Source organism: Prionailurus viverrinus, chromosome A2 (genome assembly GCF_022837055.1).
Source record: "Prionailurus viverrinus isolate Anna chromosome A2, UM_Priviv_1.0, whole genome shotgun sequence".
NCBI lineage: Eukaryota > Metazoa > Chordata > Mammalia > Carnivora > Felidae > Prionailurus > Prionailurus viverrinus.
The window spans coordinates 6064456-6079331 of record NC_062562.1 but is presented as its reverse complement, the minus strand read 5'-3'; the positions used below and the strand labels follow the sequence as shown (position 1 = coordinate 6079331).

General features: G+C 38.4%; 1 pseudogene; it reads left to right on the top strand.

The window, feature by feature from the left end:
* Positions 1 to 229: 229 nt before the first annotated feature.
* Positions 230 to 1062, top strand: LOC125147975 (olfactory receptor 18-like; annotated as a pseudogene).
* Positions 1063 to 14876: the final 13814 nt, after the last annotated feature.

The window sequence follows — 14876 nt, the reverse complement described above, 5'->3', positions numbered from 1 at the left end:
GAAACAGGTAACTAGCCAAGAAATCAATGAGGAAAGAGTTCTGAGAGGAGATGAGTTTGCCACCACTGAGAAATATAGCTGAAGGCTGAAAGTACTGGAGTACACAGTCCTCAAGTGTGAATGCTTTATTTTGATTTGCTTGAATACAAAATACAGACACACTTGCTGCCTGTTTGCTTGTGCCATTTATTCCAAGATTCTTTTCCTTCCTGGGAGGGGTCTCAGCCACATGGGATTAAAGACTCTAACACTCATCTCAGAATTCTTCCTCCTGAGCCTCTTGGAGGATCCAGAATGGCAGCCTCTCCTCTTTGGGATGTTCCTGTCCATGTACCTGGTCACTGTGCTCAGGAACCTGCTGATCATCCTGGACCCCCACCTCCACACCCCCATGTACTTCTTCCTCTCCAACCTGTCCTTGGCTGACATCGTTTCACCTCTACTACTGTCCCCAATATGATTGCGGATATCCATACTCACAGAAGAATCATCTCCTATGTAGTCTCAGATGTCTGTTTTTATTCTTTTTGGATGTTAAGACAATCTACTGACCGCAATGGCCTATGATCGGTTTGTGGCCATCTGTCATCCCTTGCACTACCCACCTCTGTGTCCTGCTGGTTTTGGTGTCTTTTTTCACCAGCTTTTCACCAGTTGCACAGTCTGATGGTGTCACAACTTACCTTCTTCACAGATGTGGAAGTATACCTCATTTCCTTCATGGCCCTTCTCAGCTATTCAAACTTGCCTCCTTGGAAATCCCCACCAATAACCCATGAATTTATTTTACTGGTGCCATTTTTGGTGGTGTTCCACTCTCAGGGATCCTTTTCTCTTATACTCAAATTGTTGCCTCCATTCCAAGAGTCCCATCCACAGGTGGGAAGTAACAAAGCCTTTTCTACCTGTGGCTGTCACCTGTTAGTTACTGGCTTATTTTGTGCAACAGGTCTTGGAGTGTACCTCAGTTTAGCTGTCTCATATTTTCCCAGGAAGGGTGAGGTGGCCTTGGTGGTGTATACTGTGGTCACCCCCATGCTCACTCCCCTTCATCTAGTCTGAGGTACAGGGCCATCAAGAGGGCCACAGAGAGGTACCTCAGAACAGCCCGTTCTCAATACTTGTCCCCCTTTTTTAGTGTGGGAGCTGGAAAAGTCAGTCAAACCAAACACTTGGAACTGGAAATTCTGCCCATTTGGTTCCATAATTTTGGTAGTTTTTGTGCCTTTCAATCTGTTCAGTGCTTCATATCTGAATATTGCTTATTGTGATACATCTTAAATGGGATTGAGGGAGTTTTGTGGGATCCTACCTATATTAGAGTCAATGCATGAATGAATCATATTGTAACTATAGAGCTTTCTTTATTTCTCATCTATGACCCAGGCATTTTTTTTTTTTTTTAATAATTACAATTGGGGCACTGGGTGGCTCAGTTGGTCAAATGTCTGACTCTTGATTTCAGCTCAGGTCGTAATCTCACAGTTTGTGGGTTTGAGCCCCTGCATCAGGCTCCATGCTGGCAGTGCAGAGCCTGCTTGAGATTCTCTCTGCCCCTTCCCTGCTCACTCAATTTCTCAAACTAAATAAATAAACTTAAAAATAAACTTAAAAAAAATTGATGACTGCTTCTCACCACAGATTATGGTTTAATTGGACTGAAGTATAGCCTTAGCATAAGGGTTTAAAAATTATCCTGGTTGGCTCTCACACATAACCAAGGTTGGGGGCTACTGATCTAACTACATGTTTTGTTCAGATATAACTAGTATGTTTGGGTCTTTTAATGCTCACGAGCAGGTGCTGAAGTTCTTAAAGTAATCTGAGCTCATAAGAGAGATGATGTGAAAAAATTCACCCTAGCAACAGCCAGTGTGATTTTTCCTAAAATTCCTGATATTCCTTTGCATATATTCTCCTTCCATGCCATACAACTAATCATCTGTGCTGGTGAATTAGATATTGTCACCTTGCTCCAAACTCACCTATCTATACTTTACCTCAGTAAAGGGTGGCTCTTCTCTTTCACTAGTAAAAGTATCTTTAGGACTTTACTTTAAAACCTTTGTCTTGTCTCGACACATCTGTCTTTGGGCTCTGTTCTGTGTCCACTATATGGTACATAGTAAAGGCCACTTCCTTTAGAGATGTCACATATAGTTTCTGAGACAATAATTGGGGACTCTTTGAAACCTGCCTAATAAGTTGTTTAATTTACTTACCCTTTGGCCACTAAGCTAAGTCATCTATCAGCATCACCGACCAGGAACTTTAATACTGGAGAAGGGTAGTCCTTTATAGAGGAGAAAGCCATACTAGCCAGTGAGAAGAAATACATCCTATTAAAAATGACTAAATTATGGTTTTGATTCCTTGGTTTTCATGAACTGAGATAGAATACTTCGGGTCTGACCTACTCTGGAACAATGAATAGGGTGTGTCTCTATTTCTGAAAACCTAAATAATGGGCAAAAATGCTTGGAATTTGCCAAGATAATTGTGATGGTTAATTTTATGTGTCAGCTTGGCTGGGCCATAGTGCCCAGATATTTGGTCAAACATTATTCTGGATGTCTCTATGAAAGTATTTTTTGGGTGAGATTAACATTTAGATCAGTGGACTTTGAGTAAAGCAGATTACCCTCTATAATATAGGCGGGCTTTATCCACTCAGTTGAAGGCCTTAATAGAACAAAGACTGACCTTCCAGAGGGAGCGAGAATCCTGCCAGCAAACTGTCTTTGGACTTGAATTGCAGTTCTTCCTATGTTTCCTGCCTGCTAGCCTACCCTGCATAATTGGAGCTTACGAAGCCTCCACAATCATGTGAACCAACTTCTTAAGTCTCTCTTTATATATAAATATATACATATCCTGTTGGGTCTCTTTCTCCAGAGAATGCTAATACAGTAATACTGATGTTGATATCTCATTTAACATTGTCCCCAAAGGTGATGCTTTCTTTTTCTTCTTCAAATTCAAAATTTAGAATGAGTGCTAATTGATTAACACTAGGCATGGAGGTGAAAGCCTGGATAGGGAAATGTGTCAGGTAGGTCCACAGTAGCTATCTAAGAGTGGTGCTAATATCCTTGATATGAGAGAGGCACCACAGATAATAGAAAGGGTATGGGATTCAAAGACACAATTCTATCTCATCTCAACAACAATTTGAAACCTGTGGCAAATCAGTGTACTTCAGATTCCTCACCAGTGAAAAGGTAACCTATGGAATGGGAGAAAACATTTGCAAACCCTATGACTGATCACTGGTTAATCTCCAAAATATGCAAGAACTCCTACAATTCAATGGTAAACAACAACAACAACAACAACAACAACAACAACAACAACTAATTTGTTTAAAAAAAATGGGTTAAGGACTTAAATAGACATTTCTCCAAAGGAGATATATAAGTAGCTAAAAAGTGTATGAAAAGGTGCTCAATATCACTCACTATTCATCAAAGAAATGCAAATCAAAACCACAATGAGATGTCACTTCACACCTGTCCTGTTGGGGTGTGTGTGTGTGTGTGTGTGTGTGTGTGTGTGTGTGTGTATCTCCAAAAGAATTGAAATCAAGATCCCAAAGAGAGATCTATGTTCCCTGTAGTACTACTCAAAATAGCCAAGATCTGGGAACAACCTAAATGTCCACTGACAGATGAATGGATAAAAAAACTGTGTGTGATCTATCTATCTAGTATATATACATATATATACTATTCAGCCTGAAGAAAGAAGGGCATTCTGTCATTTGAAACAACATGGTGAGCCTTAAGGAGATTATGCTAAATGAAATAAGCCAATCACAGAAAGATAAATACTGCATGATTCCGTTTATGTATCTAAAATAGTAAAATTCATAGAGTCAGAGTAGAGTTGTGGCAGGAGGGGGAAATGGGCAATCAAAGGGCATAAAGTTTCAGTCAAGCAAGAGGAATAAGCTCTAGAGATGTACAGCATTGTACCTAAAGTCGACAATAATATATGAATACTTCAAAGTTTGTTAAAAGGGTAGATCTCATGTTAAGTGTTCTTAGAGCCACAAATATTAACTGAGAAAATGGAAGTACTACCAGATTCCTGATATAGAAGTCCTAATTCTCCCTAAATTGCTCAGTCATTTGAATGCATTTGATGAATGATAAACTCACATTTATGTATATTAATTTAAAAATTAAGTCTCGGTTTTTTATTGATATATGAAACCTGAAAATCAGAAGCGTACAGGTGCTATTCCCCCTGAGAAGTGGAAGGCCTCAGAGCCGACAAAAGACATTTCCTTTCCCTATGTTCCTGGTCCATTAATATTAACAAGTCTTCAGAGATTGGGAGAACACAGACCAATTTGGCTAATTAGGAGCTCTGTACATTGAGCTTTCAGGCCCACACAACTATAAATAATTGGTCTGTGCTCTGCAGACTTTCAGTTGGCCTGTCCCAGCACAGTTGGATCTGTATGTGTGTCCTCTCTTCCCAGAATCATTATATGCATCAAGGGGTCCATACCTGACTCTGTCTTCCTGCAGGTCCTGAGAACAGAGCCTGAGCCTTCATCACTCACCAGGCACAAGAAGGGTGATGGATCGTCATTCCTTTGTTATTCCCCAACACAGAGGCAGCACAGTGCCGTGAGTGATGCTGGGGATATTGGATACAGGAATGGCTTGGGGAGCGTTGTTTCTTCATCATCAGGATAAGCAGGATAGTTGGAGAAGCCAGATGGAAGGGGACCATATGTCCCCTTTGTAGTAGTTTCAGCTCAGAGGCTATGAGGTTTGTTCTTGGTTCTGGTGGGAATCTGAAAATTCTCAAAGTTCTGCTTTCCTCCCACACTGGTTCTAGCTCCTGTAGGAACCTTTCTAAATACTTCTTTAAAAAAAAATTTTTTTTAACGTTTATTTTTGAGAGAGAGACAGAGCACGAGCGGGGGAGGGGCAGAGGGAGAGAGGAAGACAAAGAATCCAAAGCAGGTTCCAGGCTCTGAGCTGTCAGCCCAGAGTCCGATGCAGGGCTCAAACTCACAAACTGCAAGATCATGACCTGAGCCAAAGTCAGAAGCTCAACTGAATGAGCCACCCAGGCGCCCCTCCTGTAAGAACCTTTCTAACCAGAGCAGGAAACAAGTCCCTCTAAACCATCTCTTAAACATTCCAAAATGATCATGAAAGTGGAAGATGAGCAGGGGAATGATGCCAGATGACTATGTACTTGATATCATGAAGCCTTTTTAAGGATTCGCAAGTACCAGGCTCTGAAATAAAGTGCTTTATGTAGCCTGTTTCTTTTCACCTACGTAGTCACCCCTAAAATATGTGTACACATTATTGTCCTTTTAAAGAGGAGAGGATTATAGCCTTTTAATGTAACTTGTACCAGGTCATGGGATAGAATGGGATGAAGCCAGGTTTGAATCAAACGGTCTGTCTCCAGACACAGTGCCCCTGGCCAGTATTCTCTCCTTGCCAATGCAACCAACCACTTCACTTTTCTGGTCATTCCACCCATACACTCTCTGCTCACTGTGCTCTTCTATTTGAGGTAACTGGTAAACCACAGTGGTGAGCCGTTGGTGTATCATCTATAGGGAGGGCGTCTGAGATCGCTGGCCCAGATCACAGAAAGAGCCGGCTCATGACAGTACAGCTTAGGGTAGGTCTTTCTCTGGCCCTGGCTCCTGGACTTTGCCTCAGTTGTCCACTTCCTCCTCCATTCTCTCTCTCTTTCTTTCTTTCTTCTTTTCTTTTCTTTCTTTCTTTCTTTTCTTTTTTTCTTCTTTTCTTTCTTTCTTCTTTTCTTTCTTTTCTTTTTTTCTTCTTTTTTTCTTTTTCCTTTTTCCTTTTTCCTTTTTCCTTTTCTTTCTTTCTTTCTTTCTTTCTTTCTTTCTTTCTTTCTTTCTTTCTTTCTTTCTTTCTTTCTTTCTTTTGAGATTGCAAGTGGGGAAGAGGGGCAGAAAGAATCTTAAGCAGACTCCGTGCCCAGAGTGGAGTCAGCCATAGGACTCGATCCTATGACCATGAGATCATGACCTGAGCCAAAATCAAAAGTCAGACTCTTAACTGACTGGGCCACCCAGGTGCCCCTCCTACTCCATGCTTATAATTTAGCCCTTCTCCATTTCAAAGGGAGACATAATGTCAATGTCTCAGTTTCTATCCACAATCAGGAAGCCAGAAATTATTAAAAGATGTACAATAGATGTGTTATTGTGAAGACCTGTGGATCCCTGCTTTAAAGTTTCTGAGTTTTAACAGAGTGAAGAAGTAAAATGCATGTGCCTCAGAACCATAATATAATTTTTTTAAAACAAAGATTGCTGGAAATCTGCATTTCTTTTTTTTTTAATGTTTATTTATTTTTGAGAGAGAGAGAGAGAAGAACCAGGGAAGGGGCAGAGAGATAGGGAGACAGAAGATCCAAATCAAGCTCTGCATTGACAGCAGAAAGCTCAATGTGGGACTTGAACTCACGAACCTCGAGATCATGACCTGAGCTGAAGTCAGACACTGAACCAACTGAGCCACCCAGGTGCCCCATTCATAATATAATTTTAAGTCCTATGTTCTCTACTTATTATCTAGTGACCTGGAGCAAGTCCTTAGCATCTCTGAGCCTCAAAATTGTCATCTGAATAGATTCCTTGTTGATACTACTCCACCGAGTAAGGACTAAATAGATAATGAATACTAACAATGTCGTTAAATATGTGATGGATCCATATAGTAAGGGCAAAAGATTTAGATATTATTATTGATAATGTTGATTAATATTGTTAATACCAAGCTTTATTATACCATTCAACCCAAATATCCTGTGATCTGATTGATTTTCAATGGATACTAATAAAAATTTCAATTTTTGTCCCTGTACAAGTATTCAGTACTTGGAAGGGAATAACTGAGTCACATTCATTTCTGATTCTCCAGAACTTATATTATCTTTGTCCCAGAGTAGGCAACAACAACGAAACCCTCAAATATGTTAAATATTGAATAGACCCTTCTTTGAGTCACAGGAACGAAGCATAGTCAATATGGCTTGCACAAACTGCTGCTTTCCTGCTTGACCCTTCATCCATCCTGGGGACATCCCATAGGACAAGGGATAAGAAAAAATACCACTTGTTTGTATCTATGTCATAAACTTTCAATAGGATCTATTATTTTCTATTTAATAGCATCTACAACATTCAGTTACTAAGAAATCGTTACAGTGATTTTCATAAGTATCAAAAAGAAAAGGCAGAATGAGAAGGGGAAGATAAATTTTACTGTGTCAGCTTAGACACATTTTAAGATTCCTAGCACCTTGAGAAGAGAGCCTTCAGATTTTCTCCATATAATCGAGTAAAAGGTGATTCAAATGTGCATAGGATTGCATTTCATCAAGAAACCCACTATTACAATAATGATTCAAATTCTGGGTACAAAGTGACAAATATTTATTAAGTTCCTCTTCCTTTAAGTGCCACACATCTCTGGAGATGGCTCTTATCCTCTCCATTTCCAGAGGAGGGAGTTCAACACAGAGAGGTTGAGGGATTTACACATATTTCTGTGAATTAGGTTACTGTGGTTTTGGGGAGTACTTACAGCACTAATATAGTGGATTATAGGATTTCCTATGAATAGTAATGCACTTTACAGCCAAGTTTGAAAATCTGAGATATGGAAATATATTCCCTACATAAAATGTGAATATTTAAATGGAGCTATCACAGAATGACTATTATTAGATACTTGAGAAATATTTCTGATTCTATACCTTTAAAAAATTTTTTTAAATGTTTATTTATTATTGAGAGACAGAGAGATACAGAGCATGAGCATGGGAGGGGCAGAGAGAGAAGGAGACACAGAATCCGAAGCAGCCTCCAGGGTCCGAGCTATCAGCACAGAGCCCGACGCGGGGCTCGAACTCACAAACCACGAGATCATGACCTGAGTCAAAGTCGGACTCTTAACCAACTGAGCTACCCAGGTGCTCCTGATTCTATACCTTAATAATAGCATGTAGTTGTACCAACTAATTTTTCTACTGGGAAAACAAATGTAGGCAATAAATAGTGAAATTGGACTTGCACTGATTTTTACAACACAAACAACTATTTTCCATGCACATGTCATATAGAAATTCTCACCTGCATGATATGCAAAAAGGATTTTCATAGAGTTATTGAAATAAGGAATTGACAAATCAAATGAAGTTAATTCCTCGGATAGTACTATGTATCACTTAAAGTATTATATCTAGATTTAAACACAATGTAGTAAACAAGAACACTTTAGATGCAGTGTATGTAGTAATATACTGTTTAGGTAAATTTTCAAGAAAAGTTTGTAAATATGTAAATCAGTACTAACATTATGGAAACACCGACAGAAAATATACTCACCTAATTGATGACAGTGGTTGCTTTGGGGGCAGGTGTGCAGGGCAATTAGATTCCGCAGGAATTTATTTATTTATTCATTTACTTTATTTATTTATTTATTTATTTATTTATTTATTTATTTATTTATTTATTTATTTCTAATTTACATCCAAGTTAGCATGTAGTGCAATAATGATTTCAGGAGTAGATTCCAGTGATTCATCCCCTATGTATAACATCCAGTGCTCATCCCAACACGTGTCTTCCTTAATACCCCTTACCCATTTAGCCCATCCCCGCCCCCCCACAGCCCATCCACAACCCTCAGTTTGTTCTCTGTATTTAAGAGTCTCTTAAGGTTTGTTCCCCTACCTGTTTTTACATTATTTTTGCTTCCCTTCTCTTATGTCCATCTGTTTTGTATCTTAAATTTCACTTACGAGTGAAGTCATATGATATTTGTCTTTCTCTGAGTTAGTTTGCTTAGCATAACAACCTCTAGTTCCATCCACATAGTTGCAAATGGCAAGATTTCATTCTTTTTGGTTGCCAAGTAATATTCCATTGTGTGTGTGTGTGTGTGTATGTGTGTATATATATACACACACCACATCTTCTTTATCCATTCATCCATCAATGGGCATTTGGTCTCTTTCCATACTTTGGCTGTTGTCAATAGTGCTGCTATAAACATTGGGGTGCCTGTGCCCCTTTGAAACAGCACACCTGTATCCCTCAGATATACACCTAGTAGTACAATTGCTGGGTCATAGGGTAATTCTATTTTTAATTTTTTGAGGAACCTCCATACTGTTTTCCAGAGTGGCTTGCACCAGTTTGCATTCCCACCAGCAGCGCAAAAGAGATCCTCTTTCTCCGCATCCTCACCAACATCTGTTGTTGCCTGAGTTGTTAATGTTAGCCATTCTGACAGGTGTGAGGTGGTATCTCATTGTGGTTTTGATTTGTATTTCCCTGATGTTGAGTGATGTTGAGCATTTTTTCATGTGTCTGTCAGTCATCTGGATGTCTTTGGAAAAGTGTCTATTTATGTCTCTTGGCCATTTATTCACTGGATTAGTTGTTTTTGGGTGTTGAGTTTGAGAAATCCTTTGTAGATTTTGTATACTAACCCTATATGTGTTATGTCATTTGCAAATATCTTCTCCCATTCTGTCAGTTGCCTTTTAGTTTTTCCGATTGTTTCCTTTGCCGTGCAGAAGCTTTTTATCTTGATGAGGTCCCAATAGTTCATTTTTGCTTTTGTTTCCCTTGCCTCCAGAGACGTGTTGAGTAGGAAGTTGCTGCAACCAAGATCAAAGAGGTTTTTGCCTGTGTTCTCTAGGATTTTGATGGTTTCCTGTCTTACGTTTAGGTCTTTCATCCATTTTGAGTTTCTTTTTGTGTCTGGTATAAGAAAGTGGTCCAAGTTCATTTTTCTGCATGTTGCTGTCCAGTTTTTCCAGCACCACTTGCTGAAGAGACTGTCTTTATCCCATTGGGTATTCTTTCCTGTTTTGTCAAAGATTAGTTGGCCATAGGTTTGTGGGTCCATTTCTGGGTTCTCTATTCTGTTCCATTGATCTGAGGGTCTGTTCTTGTGCCAGTACCATACTGTCTTGATGATTACAGCTTTGTAATACAGCTTGAAGTCCAGGATTGTGATGCCTCCAGGTTTGGTTTTCTCTTTTAGGATTTCTTTGGCTATTCAGGGTCTTTTGTGGTTCCCTACAAATTTTAGGATTGTTTCTTCTGGCTCTGTGAAGAATGCTGGTATTATTTTGATAGGGATTACATTGACTATGTAGATTGCTTTGTGTAGTATTGACATTTTAACAATATTTGTTCTTCCAACCCATGAGCATGGAATGTTTTTCCATTTTTTGGTGTCTTCTTCACTTTCTTTCATAAACTTTCTATAGTTTTCAGTGTATAGGTTTTTCACCTCTTTGGTTAGGTGTATTCCAAGGTATTTTATGGTTTTTGGTGCAATTGTAAATGAGATCGATTCCTTGATTTCTCTTTCTGTTGCTTCATTATTGGTGTATAGGAATGCAACCAATTTCTGTGCATTGATTTTATATCCTGAGACTTTGAAAATTCATGGACCAATTATAGCAGGGTTTTTTTTGTGGAATTTTTTGGGTTTTCCATATAGAGTAACATGTCATCTGCAAAGAGTGAAAGTTTGACCTCCTCCTGTCCAATTTGGATGCCTTTTATTTCTTTGTGTTGTCTGATTGCTGAGGCTAAGACTTCCAATACTATGTTGAATAACAGTGGCGAGAGTGGACATCCCTGTCTTATTCCTGACCTTAGGGGGAAAGCTCTCAGTTTTTCCCCATTGAGGATGATATTAGCAGTCGTTCTCTCATATATGGCTTTTATGATCTCAAGGTATGGTCCTTCTATCCCTACTTTCTTGAGGGTTTTTATCAAGAAAGAATGCTGTATTGGTCAAAAGCTTTCTCTGCATCTATTGAGAGGATCACGTGGTTCTTGTCCTTTCTTTTACTGATGTGATCTATCACATTGATTGTTTTGCAGATATTGAACCAGTCCTGCAACCCAGGTATAAATCCCACTTGGTTGGTGAAAAATTCTTTGAATATATTGTTGGATCCAGTTGGCTAGTATCTTGTTGAGGATGTTCATCAGGAAATGGATCTGTAGTTCTCCTTTTTATAGGGGGTCTTTGTCTGGTTTTGGAGTCAAGGTAATGCTGGCTTCATAGAATGAGTTTGGAAGATTCCCTTTGATTTCTATTTTTTGGAACAGCTTCAAAATAGTAAGTGTTAACTCTAAATGTTTGGTAGAATTACCCTGGAAAGCCATCTGGCCTTGGACTTTTGTTTTTGGGGAGATATTTGATTACTAATTTGATGGTTTTTACTGGTTATGGTCTGTTAAAATTTTCTATTTCTTCCTGTTTCAGTTGTGGTAGTTTATATGTTTCTAGGAATTTTTCCATTTCTTCCAGATTGCCCATTTTATTGGCGTATAATTACTCACAATATTCTCTTATTATTGTTTTTATTTCTGCTGTGTTGGTTGTGATCTCTCCTCTTTCATTCTTGATTTTATTTATTTGGGTCCTTTCCTTTTTCTTTTTGATCAAACTTGCTAGAAGGTTATCAATTTTGTGAATTCTTTCAAAGAACCAGCTTCTGGTTTTGTTGATCTGTTGTACTGGTTTTTTGGTTTCAATAGCATTGATTTCTGCTCTAATCTTTATTATTTCCTGTCTTCTTCTGGTTTTGAGTTTTATTTGCTGTTCTTTTTCCAGCTCTTTAAGGTGTAAGGTTAGGTTGTATATCTGAGACCTTTCTTCTTTCTTTAGGAAAGCCTGGATTGCTATATACTTCCCTCTTATGACTGCCTTTGCTGCATCCCAGAGGTTTTAGGCTGTGGTGTTATCATTTTCATTGGCTTCCATCTACCTTTTAATTTCTTGGTTAGCCCATTCATTCTTTACTAGGATGTTCTTTAGTCTACAAGTGTTTGTTGTCTTTTCAAATATTTTCTTGTGGTTGATTTTGAGTTTTATAGCTTTGTGGTCTGAAAATATGCAGTGTGATCTCGATCCTTTTGTACTTGTTGAGGGCTGATTTGTGTCCCAGTATGTAATCTATTCTGGAGAATGTTCCATGTGCACTGCAGAAGGATGTATATTCCCCTGCTTTAGGATGAAATGTTCTGAATATATCTGTTAAGTCCATCTGGTCCAGTGTGTCATTCAAAGCCATTGTTTCCATGTTCATTTTCTGTTTAGATATCTGTCCATTGCTGTAAGTGAGGTGTTGAAGTCCCCTACTATTATGGTATTATCAGTGAGTTTCTGTATGTCCATGATTAATTGATTTATATATTTGGGCGCTTCACGTTGGGGTCATAGGTGTTTACAACTGTTTGGTCATCTTGGTGGATAGTCCCCTTAATTATGATATAATGTCCTTCTTCATCTCTTGTTACAGTCTTTATTTTAAAATCTAGATTGTCTAAGTATGGCTACCAGCTTCCTTTTGGCGACCATTAGCATGATAGATGGTTCTCCATCCCTTTACTTTCAATCTGAAGGTGTCTTTAGGTCTAAAATGGGTGTCTTGTAAACAGCATATAGATGGATCTTGTTTTCTTATCCATTCGGTTACTCTACGTCTTTTATTGGAGCATTTAGTTCATTGACATTTAGAGTAAGTACTGAAAGATATGAATTTATTGCCATTGTGTTACCTGTAGAGTTGGGAGTTTCTGGTGGTGTTCTCTGGTCCTTTCTAGTCTTTGTTGCTTTTGGTCTTTTTTGTTGTCTTTCATCTTTTCTTGCCTCAGAGAGTCCCCCTTAAAATTTCTTGCAGTGCTGGTTTAGTGGTCACGAACTCCTTTAGTTTTTGTTTGTCTGGGAAACTTTTTATCTCTCCTATTTTAAATTACAGTCTTGCTGGATGAAGAATTCTCGGCTGCACATTTTTCTGACTCAGGACGTTGAATATATCCTGCCACTCCTTTCTGGTCTGCCAAGTTTCTGTGGATAGGTCTGCTATGAACCTCATCTGTCTTCCCTTGTAGGTTAAGGACTTTTTTTTTCCCCTTGCTGCTTTCTTGGTTCTTTCCTTGTCTGTGTACTTTGTGAATTTGACTATGATGTGCTTTGTTGATGGTCAGTTTTTGTTGAATCTAATGGGAGTTCTCTGCGTGTCCTGGATTTTGATGTCTATGTCTTTCCCAGGTTAGGAAACTTTTCTGCTATGATTTGCTCACATAAATTTTCTACCCCTTTTACTGTCTCTTCATCTTCTGGGACCCCTATGATTCTGATGTTATTCCTTTTTAATGAGTCGCTGAGTTCTCTAATTCTTATATTATGCTCTGTTGCCTTAGTTACCCTCTTTTTTCCTGCTTCATAATTATTGATAAGTTTGTCCTCTATATCACTGATTCACTGTTCTACTTCATGCATCCTTGCTGCCATGGCATCCATTGGAAACTGCAGCTCAGTTATGGTATTTTTATTTCACCCTGACTGGCTTTTATTTCTTTTATCTCTGCAGGAAGGGATTCTAATCTGTTTTCACCCCCAGCTAGTGTCCTTATTATCATGATTCTAAATTCTTGTTCAGACATCTTGCTTGTATATATATTGATTAAGTCCCCAGCTGTCATTTCTTCCTATCCTTTCTTTTGGGGTGAATTCCTTTGTTTTGTCATTTTGGAAGAAGAAAAAGAATTAATAAAATAAAAATTTTAAATTAAAAACAACACAAAAAAATCAAATAAAGGATGCTAGGTCCTAGGTTGTTTTGGTCTGGTTGTTGAAAGAGGCTTGATAGAATAGAGGAAGAAGGGAAAGAAAATAAAGGGAAAAAAAGGAAAATGTTTGAAAATTTAAAAAATGAATACAATAAAATAGAATAAAATGAAATGATGAAAGTAAAATGGAACAAAAAAATTCACAAAAAAGTGAAAAATATTTTAAAAATATAAAAAGAAGCAGCCCTTCTAAATGTTTAGGGTTAGAAATACCTGTAAGCACTTGTACTAATACCAAAGCACTACAAAATGCAGACCAAAAAAACAAAACAAAAGCAAACAAACAAACAAAAAGCACCCCAAAGAGCAGTGTCAAACACCAGTGTCAATTTCCCTGAGATTGTGTAGTGTTTATATATAATCCTGCATAAAATGAGATAGGATGACAGTATTTTTTAAAAGTTATTTATAGTTTAATGATTGAGAGCTGCATTGTACACGAATGCCATCTATGGGGTCACTGATGATGCATGATTTTGTGCATTTATCTAAAATATGTTTATCAAAATTTAAAGTCTACAGTTAAGAGTTATATTTGAAAAGACGTTCAAATTTATTTATTTTGAGAGAGAGAGAGAGAGAGAGAGAGAGAGAGAGAGAATTTTAAGCAGGCTTTGTGCTGTCAGCATAGAGTCCAACACAGGGCTTGAACCCATGAACCATGAAGTCATGACCAAAATCAGGAATTGGACGTTTAACCAACTGAGCCAACAGGCACCCCTATATTTGAAAAGACTTTAAGGAGACAACCCACATATTTGAGTGAACACATATTTCCACTGAGGAGAAAAGTCAGAAAACCAGACAGTGATGAAAGCCATGAAGAAAATTAATACACTTTGAAAAACTTTCTGGGGCGCCTGGGTGGCGCAGTCGGTTAAGCGTCCGACTTCAGCCAGGTCACGATCTCGCGGTCTGTGAGTTCGAGCCCCGCGTCAGGCTCTGGGCTGATGGCTCAGAGCCTGGAGCCTGTTTCCGATTCTGTGTCTCCCTCTCTCTCTGCCCCTTCCCCGTTCATGCTCTGTCTCTCTCTGTCCCAAAAATAAATAAACGTTGAAAAAAAAAATTAAAAAAAAAAAAAAAGAAAAACTTTCTGATTGTAAATATTTGACTTTAATTTAGATTGTCAGAATGTAATTCTAGCAATTACACAGTTTATCAATATCCTAAAGAGAATTTCTTGCAATTA